Source organism: Crocodylus porosus, unplaced genomic scaffold (genome assembly GCF_001723895.1).
Source record: "Crocodylus porosus isolate Cpor-Errol unplaced genomic scaffold, CroPor_comp1, whole genome shotgun sequence".
NCBI lineage: Eukaryota > Metazoa > Chordata > Crocodylia > Crocodylidae > Crocodylus > Crocodylus porosus.
In genome coordinates this window covers 12,204,454-12,219,158 of record NW_017728886.1, presented here as the reverse complement: position 1 = coordinate 12,219,158, position 14,705 = coordinate 12,204,454, and the positions used below count along the sequence as shown (strand labels likewise).

General features: G+C 42.8%; 1 long non-coding RNA gene across 1 annotated transcript in view; it reads right to left on the bottom strand.

Moving 5' to 3' along the window:
- LOC109319358 overlaps positions 1–10,409 on the bottom strand; it is a 22,370-nt gene extending 11,961 nt beyond the window's left edge. Inside the window, exons 1-2 of the long non-coding RNA XR_002103495.1 lie at positions 10,399–10,409; positions 5,925–5,927 (exon numbers count right to left, since the gene is read on the bottom strand). This is a non-coding gene — a long non-coding RNA (uncharacterized LOC109319358). The remainder of the gene's footprint in view (positions 1–5,924; positions 5,928–10,398) is intronic.
- Positions 10,410–14,705: the final 4,296 nt, after the last annotated feature.

The window sequence follows — 14,705 nt, the reverse complement described above, 5'->3', positions numbered from 1 at the left end:
CACTTCAAGAGGGATGTGGACAGCATGGAGAGGGTCCAGAGGAGGCCACTCGCATGATCAGGGGGCAGCAGGGCAGGCCCTACGAGGAGAAGCTAAGGGACCTGAACCTGTTCAGCCTCCACAGGAGAAGGCTAAGATGGGATCTGGTGGCCATCTATAAACTGGCTAAGGGAGACCAGCAGGCAATGGGGGAATCCCTGTTCCCTCGAGCACTACTGGGAGTAACAAGGAATAATGGCCATAAGTAGAGAGTAGGTTCAGAGAGTAGGTTGAGACTAGACATCAGGAGGCGCTACTTCACGGTCAGGGCGGCTAGGATCTGGAACCAACTTCCAAGTGAAGTGGTGCTCGCTCCTACCATGGGACTCTTTAAAAGGAGGTTAGATGTACACCTTGCCAGGGTCGTTTTACCCCAGTACTCTTTCCTGCCCAGGGCAGGGGGTCAGACTTAATGATCTGCTCAGGTCCCTCCTGACCCTACCAACCATGAAACTGTGAAAGTATGTGGTAGGTAGCAAAAAGACATGGTCTAGAAAAGAAAGGAAAGAGGGAAGGAATGAGCAAGTCCATGGAAGAGGTGTGATTCACATGCTCGGACTACTACAGCAATGCCAGATCAGAGCAGAAGCACTGCCAGACAGATGGGGACCTCTCCCTCATTGAGAGCAGACAGTTTTCTAACCAGTTCCTGAATGTCATCCCAATGCAGCATGCTCCTAAGGTTTCAGTGACCAATGTCATGGTTGAAATCTGCAGCTGACAATGGTCATCAAGAATCTTGGTAATGCCAAAATGTGGTCATTGTCATTGCACAGTTTTGTCCCCATTCCAGGTCTCCCATTACTGTGCAAATGCCTGGCATGGCCATTGACACGCGTGCTTTCAGACAACCTCTGCATCCCATCTGGTAGAACCTGCCCTGTAGATACCTGCTGTGCAGAGAGGAAAAGGAAGGAATATCACTTAGGATGGTGCCTGGACTATGCTCAGTACCTTTACAGACACACAATACATGTCACAGCTATTTTCAGTGAACCTCCCAATTTCTGGGATGCTTTCTCCTTGACCATGATAAAGCCCTTCAAATGCATGCAAGCTGAACTCATCTCTTATTACAGTAGTTGGACCCCCGGTTACACGGTTCCGAGTTACACTGATTCATGTATACATGCTTTATATAACGTGAACATGTTTCAACGTACACGATACCCTACTTCACATTTACACCATTTGCGGTAGAGCAGTTCTTAGTTTGGAGTCTGCTTACATAGCGTTAGCATCACTTGTTGTCTCCTCCCAGATTGTCCATCATTTTTGGTTATGTTAACCCCTGAATATTTGTGAAAATGGCATCAAAGACAGCTTTTGATGTTGTGCCCAAAAGAGCACGCAAGTCTATCACCCTGGCCCAGAAAATTGAAATCCTTAATAAATTAAGAGAAGGCAATAGTGCTGCGTTGATTGCTCGCCAATACAATTTAAGTGAAATGACTATGTGTACCATTAAAAAAAGTGAGCAAAAAATTAGAGACTGTAAAAACAACAACCCCTGTAAGTTCGAGAGTGTCATTGACTAGAATTCCTCACTTAGATAAGGTTGAGAAACTCCTAAATCTTTGGATCAATGAAATGACCAATACAAAAGGAGCAGCTGTTGACGGCGCAGCAATTAGGGCTAAAGCTTTGTCTCTGTAAGAGCATGTAGCTGGGAGCAATGGTTTTAATAAGGCCATTAATTCCATTATTTTCTGTTTAAATATCCTTTTATTATGAAAAAATGTTATCAAATCTTGGTCCCAGGTCCCTGTCTCCCTGTATTCCATTGACTTAATGCCTCGAGTTACACGGTTTCAATTTACATGGTGTTTTTCAGGAATGTATTACCCACAAAAAGCATCTAAGTGCTAAAAAATGAGTTTACTGAAATTCCCTAACAGGCAAATCCCCTGCTAATGATATTAGTGGAGTTTGGCCCTTCATGGTAATATCAACTCAAAAACTAAATTGGCCTAGCCAGCAGAAACTTGGGAGATGCATTGTAACATGAAAGGGGAAAATTACAAATGCAGAAAACATACAGAAACAGACTGGCCACACATCATAGGTAAAAGAGTCCTACGAGAGTCTTCTGACTGCAATCTAATTTTCAATGCAAGAGAAACGAGTTGGAAGTAAGGGATAGCTACAAAGAATAGACCGAGGCTGTTCAAGTAGAGACAAAGACATGTTTTTGAGTCTCCTGGAGACATGGGCCTGAACCAACACTCTGGATCATGCATCTTTGCTGGATTTTGTACATGGTCCTTATACTAATGAACCAAGCCAAAGCCCCAGATCCAAGTATCCCAAAACTGGATTCAGATTTTGGGGCGTTGCCCAACTTTTCTCTCTCTCACCTCATCCTATTTCTCTCTTAGGTACTTATGTACAATATGAGAGTGTGAAGAGTCAGACACAAGCTTCTCCATTATGTGTTGTTAGTCTTGTTGTGTGTGTCACTCTAGACAGTTTTTCTTCCAGACACAGATCTGACCTACAGGATTCTGAGGTCAGTTTGTGTTGATAATTCCATACAAATTATGAACATTTAGATTCAGTAGATTTGCTAAAATATTATTTTTAGTTGGCCAGGATAAACTTCATGAATGTTATTCATTCATTTCTAAAAGGTAACTTTTCCACATGAATTACAATGTGTTAAAAAAAAATGGCATGTCTAATATAAGCTTCTAAAAGCCAAATTTAGAGACATAAATATAAGGCCTCATTTTCAAATATGTGGGCACCCAAAACCCTTGGGTGATTATTTCCCAAGCTGGTATCCGCTCAGTACTTTTAGCTGAATGCCTCCATATTTTTGTAGAATTTTTTTTTTTTTGGGTAGAAAATAGAAGATTTTCCCAAAAGCTTGCAGATAAGGACAATTTTCTTACAATTTCCCAGTTGGTCTAATAAAAGGTATAATTGTGGAACAAGAGTTCTAGTTTGTTGCACGTCTTCTTGTCTCAGACCAACATGGCTACCAAATACAGTCCTGAAACATGGAAGATGCCGAATTTTAGCCAACCTTGGATTTTAAACTTCATTGCAAAACAACAAGAAAGATTTTTTAACTCCCTGCCTGCCATCTGATACCTCCGGGGAAGTTATTCTACGTGATCTACACATCAAAGAGCTACTCAGCACAGCTCACAAAGACAAAGACACTCTCATGGACGCAGAGGGACAGCCTTCCATCTTCAGCTCCCTCTCTGCAAAAATGAAGTTTATCTCCTACCTATGGGGACTTTTTCCTACTGTATACCATCTATACTTTTTGCCAGAGCCTGACGAAGGGACTTTGATCCTGAAAACTTGCAGAAAAGGAGAATTTTCTTGTGATTTCCCAGTTGGTCTAATAAAAGGTATCACTTTGGAACCGAGAGCTCTAGTTTTTTGTATGCCTCCATATTTTTGTAGAAGAACTCATGCGCACAAGACTTTGACTGTCTGGGTCCTTAAAACGCTAGCTCTTCCTTCAGCACCTTTCCATCTAGCACAAAACGGAGCATTCATCCAATAAACATGGTGTTGAAGATGATATTTCTCACCAGACTCTTTTAGAACCCGCCTGGAGCTGTATTTACTTAGGTCCCAACCCACTCCTTTACCTCTTCCACATTTAAATGTGGCAGCCCAGCCTTGTCTGCAGTAAAAACTGCGGCAAAAACGTTCACCGATGTAACTACCACCATGTTGTTACATCAGTGCCAACCCCAATGCAGACATAAGATCTTAAGCTGCTGCACCACACAAATCAGTGAATGACCGAAGCATGCTTCAGGAGTGAAAGCTCCCCCGGCATCAAAGCCGTGCATTTGTACTCAAAATGTGCAGAGCAGAAGTTTTTAAAAGGCAAAGTGGCTTAAGAAAGGAAGTCCCATTGACTTCCTTTCATCATTACATCATTTGCGCACTTTCACATAGTTCACCCTTCAACGTCCTGAGCAGAGTAAATGTTTTATATTCAGTTTTAAAGCATGAAGTGAAAGAAGACTGCAGTTGTAGCCCAAACAGGACCGAGACACAAAACAAATAAAATGCTCAGTCAAGAGAAGGGAGGAAATGCTGATGAAGGGACAGTGTGAGTGCACATTATGAATCCCATTACACTTACATCTAGTATAGCAGATTGCTTCAGGCAGAATTTCTGACATAGAGTCTAACTTGCTGTAAAATCTTATTACATATATAACCGCAGTAATCATAATGGCAAGGAATAAGACAATGATAAATGAAAATGCTTTCTGAAGTTAATGTTCACAACACTGCCAGCAAAACACACACTCTATTTAATTAGTGAAATGCCAAGAGATCCTGTTCAATTCTCCATTCTGAGAGATTGCGAGTAAATACGCGGTAGTATTATACCACAATGAGATGAATACATTAAGGATTGAAATATATGTTGCTGGTGAGGTGCCGACACTGCACATTAAAACCAACACAGTGCATCATAAATTTAACACACTTGGCATCATAATGGGCCTTGAAAACTGTGCCACCTCTGAAACCAGCTGCACTGTCAGCAGACTCAGCTGCAGGTCCTTTAGCACCAGTTGCAATACCCAATACAAGCCCATATGCATTTGCTAGGTCTCTGTGCTTATGACTTTGATCTGCCAACACCACCAACCCCTAAGCTCTTCCTCTAGTTCTCAGCTTGGAGTGGGGAATCATATTATTGAGTCATACCCTTCCTCAATACTCAAGGATCCTCTACCATAGCTTGCTGTTCCTTCCTCCTGACTCTTGGTGGCATTGCTCAGCACTCCATGCCTGCTACCACCGCCAAACTCGGTTTGTATAGCACGTTCCATATTCTATGCCAGACACAACTTACCAGAATCTCTGAGAAACTCCTACACCCAAGCCCATAACTAAGTCCCTACTCATTACTTTGCCTGCTCCAAATATAATTCCACTGCAATCGTCACTGGAAATCTTCAAGAGGAGACTGGACGGTCACCTTGCTGAGGTCACATGACCCCAGTTATCTTTCCTACTTGGTGCAGGGGGCAGGACCCAGTGATCGTCCGAGGTCCCTTTTGGCCTTACCATCTATGAGTCTATGGATACCACTGGTGGGACCTTACTAAAACCTCAGTCCAATTGACTCACTTCAGCACTAGGCCCAGGCTCCACTTGCACTTCTGCTGCCAAAGCCTTTCTCCAGCAATCACACTCCAGTTCCCAGTTCTGTGGCCACTGCCACAAACCTTCCCTTAAGCAGCATGCCCTCAGCTCACACATGCTCAGCAAGCCACCTAGGCACCATAAAATGGCAATCCTGTTGTGTGCTTCACATCCCCCTTTAGACAAAGACTCACCTTTCTTCACATGTGCACTACCAAGCTCACAACAGCACTAAGTTACTGAATACCATCACTGGCCTTTGTCTCTCAGGAAGCAGAAACAGCACACGTGATTAATAAATGTGAACACTTCACTTACTGGATGCATCAGCTTGGCACCATCAGTGCAGGTTTTGTGTGCAAATCGGAGAGGACTTGCTGATGCACATTTCACACATTGCACAGAATATTTAATATTTATGGAGACATACAAATCCTACTGATGTTCTTCCAACAGGATATATATTCCCATCCATAGGTGGTAACTTTGATTTAGTATTTTTTTAGTGTCCGTACCTAAATCAGTTGTGATACCTATGCATGAAGAAGCGATCTGTCCGATTCAATAGGCAATATCTATTTCAGCAAGGAATAATGTGATTCAAGGTGATGAATCTAGTTCATCGTGAAATTTATTTTCTTTCCTCAGTAATTATTTTAATGCATGATTTATCTGTTTGTGGGTAAAATGGATTAAATCCCCAAAACATTGTATTTCAGTATTTGATATGTACCTACTCTCCTTAGCACATACTTCAAATTTCACAGTCCTTTTTCAGTTTCTGGACTGAATGACACCTCATAAAATGCCACTTCATTAAGGAGCAAACAAGAATAATCCAACCAGCACAATTTTTATTGATAAAATGGAGCAGAGAAATATCAGGGTCACTCATCACTGCGTACATGGGGAACAAACAATGAAATCTTTATTGAAAAATTTTGTATGACAGGCATGCACTTAATCTTGTGAGAGATACCACAGCCACAGCAATATATTGCTTGATATTTATAATAGCTACAGTAGATAGCCCTAACCAAACATGCTGTTTCAGCAGTTCATGTCTTAAATGACTCTCTGTCAAAATGCTTTTGAAGTTTTCTTTCTTCTTTTTTTGCCAGGAAAATGACGTGTTCCAGCACTTTGTGTGAACTTTGCAAATCCTGAGCATTAAGGCGGGGCATGCCAAGGTGGATATTTAGATGGATAGCTACCAGCATCACCTAGTTTTGGACAGGAGTCTTTTTTCTACAAAAGCCAATATTGGAGAATACCGTGATTCGCATTTTCCAGGTCCTTTACCAGGAGCAGTGCCACCAGAAATATGCACAAAACACTTATAGAAAGAGTTCTTTAAAGATAATCTACATTTGGGGTTAAAATTAGTTTAAACCCTTTGAGCGCCAAGTGTGGTGTGTATGGCTGCAGAAAGGCAAGCACGCTTTTGCTGTTATTCTCACACTCACCTATCAAGGAAACTTATTCAAATAAGTGTTGCAAGGAGTGGTGCTGGATGGAGGAGATTCAGTTGATAACTCATTGCATTACCTACCTTTGATTTCTTGGAATTAGTACTGCACTAATGTCTCCATTTACCTCAGTGTCCTATGGGAGGTTCTACTGTTTGGGATGATGTAAAAAGCAGAGGTCCTGCCCATTAATATTAATATTCTGTGTCACTTTACATAACAGCCAGAATGCCAGGTCTAGCATTTGCTCTCTGTCCCAACATGAGTTACTACATCCCACCTACGAAAGCACAACAAATATTAGTGTGCATGCTTTCTGCACTCTTATTCATTTGTGTTTTCAACCATTGTGTATATCATACATCTCTTCCCGCTTTCACCAGGGTGGTCTGACGATTAAATAATTCTTACATGCTTTTAGATCATGAGATTAAATGGAAACAATCACTCTCATTAAAGGCATCAATTCGCCCATTATATATCCCTTGCAGAATAGCATATTTGTATAATGTCTTCTTTAAGGTCCCCCTAAAAGTTTGTTAAATCATACATACAGTCAATATATAAAATGATTACAAGAGCCAGCTTTGGAGCACCTCCTAGGTTAACAGAATAAATCTTTTGGCTTCCATCCCTTAACATTGTAACTTCAAAAAATTTTAATAGAAAGTGATTGTGCGTATCAGACGTCAACATGTCCACAGACCAGTCCTCTACACAGAACAATTATAAAAAACTCAAAAGTGAGCAGAGCGCTTAAGGCAGGACTTTTTCTATGGCAGTGTAGCAGATTCAGGGGATTTGCTTAGCTCAACCAGTCAATTTATGTCTCTCATACTGTACATTTATTCCCAGACACCCTTGCCACACAGGGATCAATGTAACCAGTCCTCAGAACACACCCATAAACACAGTCCATACAGGGCAACTCACAGTCCCTCCCCAGACGTCTAGAAGTTGCTGCTGGCTTCATGCTACTCCCTCAGCACTGCAGTGCAGTCTTCATCCTCCCTCCTGCACGAGTTCCCTCTCCTGGTATCACAGTGCTGCTGCCTCCAGCCTTGCAGCCCTGAGTCTTTTGTCAGTCCCCAGGAAAGTCCCTGGCTCAGTTCTGCCAACACCAGTGAAGGGCCCACTCTGTCTCCAACTGTGCCCCACTTGGCCCCTAGGGTGCCATCCCTTCTGTCCTGCCTGCCATACCTTGATGTAATAATATTAAGATTAAAAGGAAGGCTGCCCACAGGCCTTTGCATAGGTCCCAGTCCAGCTGAACCCAACTGGGGTTCCCTGGCATCCTAGTGGTCTCTGCTATGCCCTCAAGCTCAGTTGGCCCCCTCAGCCCCAGGCCCTTTGCTGGGCCTCTCTATGACCATGCCGCTGCAGAGCAGCTAAAGCCTCAAGTGCTAATTGCGTGGCTCTGTTCCTCCCCTACACCACACCCCACAGGCTTATATTTTCCCTGGGCTCTGCCCCCTTCTGGTCAGCAGACTACCCTGGGCTACCTGCAGGTGCCTGGTAATTTATCTCACTGCCCAGCTGCCACAGTGACCTGCAACTGCTGCACCCTGTAAGGCATTCAGTGCTCCCTCTCTAGGCTGTTTCTCTGTTACAACAGCCTGGTTGATAAAGGGACTAGATCAGGAATGGACAACTATTTGGGTCCACAGGCCACATGGGCAGTTCTGGGGAACTGTCATAGGCCAGTCAGCACTCCCCACCCCCACTGCAACAGCCTGGAGCCCACATACCCTGCAGCTCCTCCCCACCACCAGTGTCCAGCAGCAGCTGAGTGCACAGACTCAGTCTTGGCCTTGGCCTTGGCCTACCCCACACTGGACTTACCCTAGCCAGAGCAGACCAGCTCTGGACTGGCCAGGACCTATGCTTGCAGCCCTGACCCCAGCCTGCTCAGGACCACCCACCCACAATGAGCAGTGGTGACAGCAGTGCCAGAAGCTGCTGTTGGGCGCAGGGGAAAAGCAGGCTTTCCCACTCGCCACTGCCAGGCCTTCTTGCTGTGGCCGCTGGGAGCCCACACCTGGGCTGCCCTGTGAGGCTCCTCTCCATTGCTGTCACCACCGCCAACAGTGCCACCTCAGGAGTACCTAGTGGGGCAGCAGTGGCATGGGCTCTGGGAGGCTGTAGCAAGACGGGCCCAGCAGTAGCAAAGGAGAAGTGGCCACTATTCTCTTGCACCCAGCAACAGATTCTTTCTGGTCACTGCTGCAGACACTCATTGTGGCTTTGCCAGTCCAGAGCAGGCCTTGGGCAGGACAGGCCAAGCTAAGGGCTGTACATGTGGATCCCAGATGATCCACTCCAGTTACGGCGTGTCCAGAGCGGGCATGAGGTCAGCTGGGGCTGTGCATGCAGGTCTCTGCCAGTCTCCATGGGTTCAGGGCTGGGGCCAGTAGTAGCAGCAGCCAAAAGCTGCTGCCACTTGGGCTGCCTAGAAACGCAGTCTAGCCATGGAGCTGTCCCAGCCCTACTGTGCACTCAGGGGCGGCGGGTCATACCATGGGCTGGATGGTTTCTGGGCCAGGCAGGACCAAGGGACCTGCTATAGGCCAAAGTCTTTTTATGGACTGGATCCAGCCCACAGGCTGTATTTTGCCCACCCCTGGACTGGACACTGCCAGCTCATCTTTACCATTAAAACAGAACTACTACCCCGCGCACACACACACACACACACACACCCCCATACTGCAAACACAAGGGAAAACAGAATTTACTGTTCATAAGGTGTGCACCACAAACTGGGAATTGATAAAGAAATTAAATGGAGCTAAAACTGTCAGTACCTGGGGCCTGGTTTCTTCCCTATCCTCCTTCCACTTGTCTGATCTAGCACAATGCTGCTCTTTGTCAAGCCGGTTGCATCATCCCAGCAAATTTGTGTACAAGAAATAAATCCTATCTGGAGAGAACAAAGCACAAATGGGAAAAATAAAATCTATTATTCATACAGAGTTGTATCAAAACACTTATTTTTAGTTCAGACTTATTCCCCATATATCCATATATAGGGCTCAGGCTTAAGTTTATGTGCCCCCTGATCTCCAAATCCTGGTCATACACCCATTCCTATCCAAAGAAAGCTTTATGGCTAAAACTGCAGTTGGACTTTAGATACATTTCCTTCATCTGAACTTTAATTAATATGCATTCTTATCAGGGTTTATAAAATTGCTGAGGAATTATATGCACTGTACAAAATGTTTCTAACACTCTAGAGGCTTGGGATTGCCTTGCTCTAAAGAAGCATAAAAGTTTGTTTTCTTTTACACTCTTTAATCGTTTAATAAACTACAGCTAACTGATTTTCTGTTGAAGGTCAAAAGGCAGAGTTCAAAAAGAAGTGTCTTCTATCAGTGTACTCTGTACACAAACTAACTTATAAATGCAATAAGAAAGTTAATTAGTTTCCTGTTGTTTCAAGCTCACGCAAAAAAAAATTAGAAGAACCCAATTGTTATCTCTAATTAGAATTTCTGAAAAACACTATTGTGGAAATAGATTGTTGCTTTCCTCCAGCATTTCCCAGTCACGCCAGTCAAATTTATGCACCTCCTTTCCAATTAGTACCTTAATTGCTTTTCCATAACTAACAGAGGCGTTTGTTTGTACTGGTTTGTTACTTTATTTTAGTTCATGCAGATGGAGGATGTTAAAGCACATCTACCAATAAATAGGTGGCCAGGCAAATTAGCTGGAGCCACTCAGCAGGGCTGCGATAGCCAGATGAGAAGACCTGAAAGGGCAGGAGTAGGGTTTGTGAGTGAGGAACTTAGGGTTTTGCTTTCTGGTGTTCAGAAATCAAATAACCCTTTGACACTGCCCTCAGACTTTCTGCAATGACTTCAGATCATGGCCCTAGACCCAGCTGTTCACAATCAAACCATCAGGGCAATCAGTCCCCTGAAGCTGCAGAAAACGGTCCCCTCCCACTCCAGCCTATAAAAGAAAGCTCCAGACAGCAGTAAGATGTCTGGACAAAGACTCAAGTGCTTGCTCTTGATACTCCATTGTTCCTTGACTTTGTTCTGATTCTGGCTTCAGCTCGCAGCATCTTGTGGGAGCTGAAGCCATTTCTAGACTTTGCCCAATTCATCAAGTGACCTTCCCCGACTACCCTTGCCCCATTCCCTAAGACTCCCCTGATTTCTCCCCCAGATCCTCAGTCTCTTAATCTCCTCTCCTAGCAAGCACATGCAATTTATTTTCTCCTTAAAAATAGTTCTAAAGTCTTTGAAACTGTCTGTTGGACTCAGACTACATTCCCACAGAAATAATTAAAAACGACACTGACAATTTTGACAAGGGCAGACTGTAGCAAGACCTTTTTTCCCAGATTTCCACTGACACTTGGATTCAAACAGAACCTGACTGGGCCTAAACCAGGTTCAAAGGCTATTGCACAGCTTTTCAGCCACTCAGATTGTATAAAAAGTGGGAGGCCACAAAGGGCACTTACACACATGCAGGGAGGCTGCTCCAATGTGCTGGAATTGCAGCGCATTGGAGCAGACTTGATTAATCATAAGCATAGAAATTACTGCACTCCAGCAGACTCCAGCTACACATGTATCAGCATCCTTGCACTGAAAAATGGTGGCAGGGTGCTTTAAATTAAAACTCGTTCAACCAGCTTTAGCTCAAAGCTCCCCGTTACTATTTTTCAGCACAGGGACACTGATACACATGACACTCTGGGTACTTTTCATTAGCATGACTCTCAGAGTTGTGCCCCGGCACCACCTGGAGTATGTCTATAAATGCCCAAAGCCTGCTGAATACTCAGTGTGTGAATGTGCAGTGGAGTCAGCTTGGCTCATGCCCATACTGAGGGCTGAACCCTTTCCTGAATACTGGCTTCAATTTTGCTCTAATACACTATGCACAAATTGTTCTAAATATTTGAGTGTTTGAAGCCATTTTGTGCAAAATGAGAAGTACAGCTTTAACCCCAGACGCATGCCAAAAAGTTGTAAGAATTTGTCATCTTTATGAACAGTTGTGGGAGAGGTTAGCGAGGCTGTATCTCAAGAACGTGAGTCTTGCATATACCCAAATTTGAAACAAGAACCCTACACTGTAGCCCCATGCAACCCATCAAATTTCAAGCCAATCCAAATAAACATGCTGATTCTCAACTTTAACTATACAGCAACTATAAAACAAACTGCAAAACATGTTCAGTGACCTAAGCAAAAGAGCTGAGAGTGTCAACCTCTTTCTTACACACCAATACTCCTAAAAACCTAATGACAATCAGAATCGGCAGCCATATTCCCAATCCAGCAGATACGTCAAGGAAGCCTATAGAAGACATAATTCTGGTTCCTAATGGGAAAATTGCAGTGCTCCACTGACCTCAATGGTGCCATACTGGTAAAAGAATGAAGAATACCCAATTTGTTCACCTGAGACAAAGGACATGCTACTCTCAAAATGTTTCAAGAGATAGAGGACTTCACAAATGGAGTCCTCCTCCATGATTGAGGTCTTCAGATGCTACTGAAACATAAATATAAAGCAATAAATGTTGGCTTCGCTCCTCAGATTCACCAGTCTGACTATCTCAGGATCAGCTAATTCACTTGAATCCATATAAAAAATGCTATGTACTCCAGAACTCATCTGGTGCTAGACACTATGAAAGAAATTGGTCTGGGAACCCAGCATAACATTGGAGTGTTGGTCCTGATGTAAGTTTACTATTGAAACAAACTCAATAGAACTGTTTGGAATATTTGCTGTGAATGTTTGTGGGGTTTTTTATGAAAATGACCTTAATAAAATAAAACTGCACAGAGAATTTAACATTTTTCCCCCTTAAGTTATCCATGTTTGCAGGATTATTTTTGCAAAAAAAGCCAAAACATTTCTACTTTTGAAAAGATGATTTTGTTGTTGTTCATTTTCTCTTTTTCTTCCTTTTCACTACAGGCTGCAAAAGAATGTGCAATATTTTGGATTTGCTTGCTGGGTTTTTTTCCCCCTCTTTTTCTCCCTTGTAATTTTTCCAGGCTTCCTCCACTTTGGAAATGTTATAGAATAACAAAAGAAGTAATAATTGTCTTTAACAGTGCCACTCTATAGCTTTTCTAAGGTGGAAAAAAGTTTTGAACTAACACACAGTAGCAAAAGCACTACACTATCTCTATAGAACCAGGTCTAGTTCTTGATTAAGAAACTCTATATTAGTACAGGGTGTCCCTGACTTTCCATTCTCTGTTAGAGTACTTGGACTGTATATGTAGCAAATCACCTAATGAAGCTGTTATTAAGTTGCAATATTTCCATAAATGCTTTCATCCTGTGCTTCCTTTGTATTTCAGGGCGAGAAAAAATCCTGTAGTCAGTAATGAGCTTTTTTCATCTTCTGAAATCTTTGGGAAAAGACCTACATGACTATTTCCATGCTCTATAGGGACTTTAAGATATGCTTTCAAAAGACTGTTAAAGCACCCAAGAAACCTTAATACTGATCACTAAGAGCTAAAAGCAATGAAGCATGTATTAAACAGACACAAGCTTCAAAATTAGCAGGCATTATACAAAAGGCATTTAAATAATACTGACACTAGAGAAAAGAAATAGGTGCCATCAGCCTACTGGAATCTGCACCTTGTAGGCTAATTGTGCTTGTGCACATAACATGCAGTTTTGCAAAGACAAATGCAATAGTATCTATCAATAAAAGGGTGCACATTAAACTGAAATGTTTTAGCAAGAAATAAGGACTTGTTTGGTTGCCAGTTACAACAGAAAACTGACTAGAAATTGAATTAAAATTAATCAAGATTAACTAGAAATTAAACTGAAACTAATCACATACACACAATACAGGATTATGTATTAAAGCAGCTTAACTAGGGGGAAATTATGTAAACATTTCACAGAAATTTTGGTTCATTTTGTCAAAATAATTAGAAAGTCAAATATTTTCAACCAATTAAATTTTTTATTCAAGCTAAGCATGAGAACCTTCTTTAGGTTAGAGATTAGGAAAAATATTCTCATAATGAGGATGGTTAAGCACTGGAACAGGCTGCATAGAGACATTTTGCAATCTCCATTCTTGGAAAAGAAGAGCTTAGATTAAACACTTGTCTAAAATGTTTTAGACAAGGATGATCAAACTTAAGGGGCTGGACTGGATGACCTCCCAAGGTCCCTTTTAGTCCTAATTTTCTATGATTCTAAGGCAAATCACAGTTTTTAAGGTGTTTGGATTTTTAAAGTGATAAATTCAAAGTTACACACTACAAAATTAATTCTTAGAAGGGTACCCCAAGGCGGGGGGGCTCCAATCCATGCAACCCCACCCTTCCCCTGCCACTTCCAGAACAGGCTGGCTAAACCTGACTGAGCTCCTTCCCCTCCCTTCCACCACCACACCCCCCATGCTGAAGACAGCACGGAGCTGGGAGGAGGGGTGCTAGAAGACAAAGGCTGCATACACAGCTGGCTCCAAAGTGGAACTCAATCCTCCCCGCCTTCCTTCCGAACAAACAGAGAATGTCTGTTGAGTTGGGAGATCGCTGTAACTCATGGCACTTCCTATGAAACACCATGAGTTACAGCAGGAAGCTGCATGTCTGTCAGTGTCCTTAAAGCCACATTTTCTTGCTTATTTGTGTCCACCAAATTAACAATTAAAATTGGCAGCAGCAGTCCCTTGATACAAAGATGACTGTAATCCAGTAAATAGGGAAGTAATCAGTGAGTCCATAGATGACTAAGGAGGTTGATCCAAGATCTACATGTTCCATTGCGGACATGGCCAAAGGGAAGGAGTAGACCTTATAATGATGGGTCACAGCTCTTTCCCTCTGTCTCTCTAATCTATCTGCTTCCATAGTGAGGCAACTTTGCTTATAATGATCAATGCCTTGTCATACATTACCACTGGAGACAACTCAGTGCTCAAGTTCCTCACGTGTTGATGTTAATATCACATTACTTCAGATTGGCCTTTAAGGTGTCCTTGAATCTCTTCTTTTGCACACCTCTAGAGTAGTAACCACTGGTAAGTTGGGAGTATAGGACCTG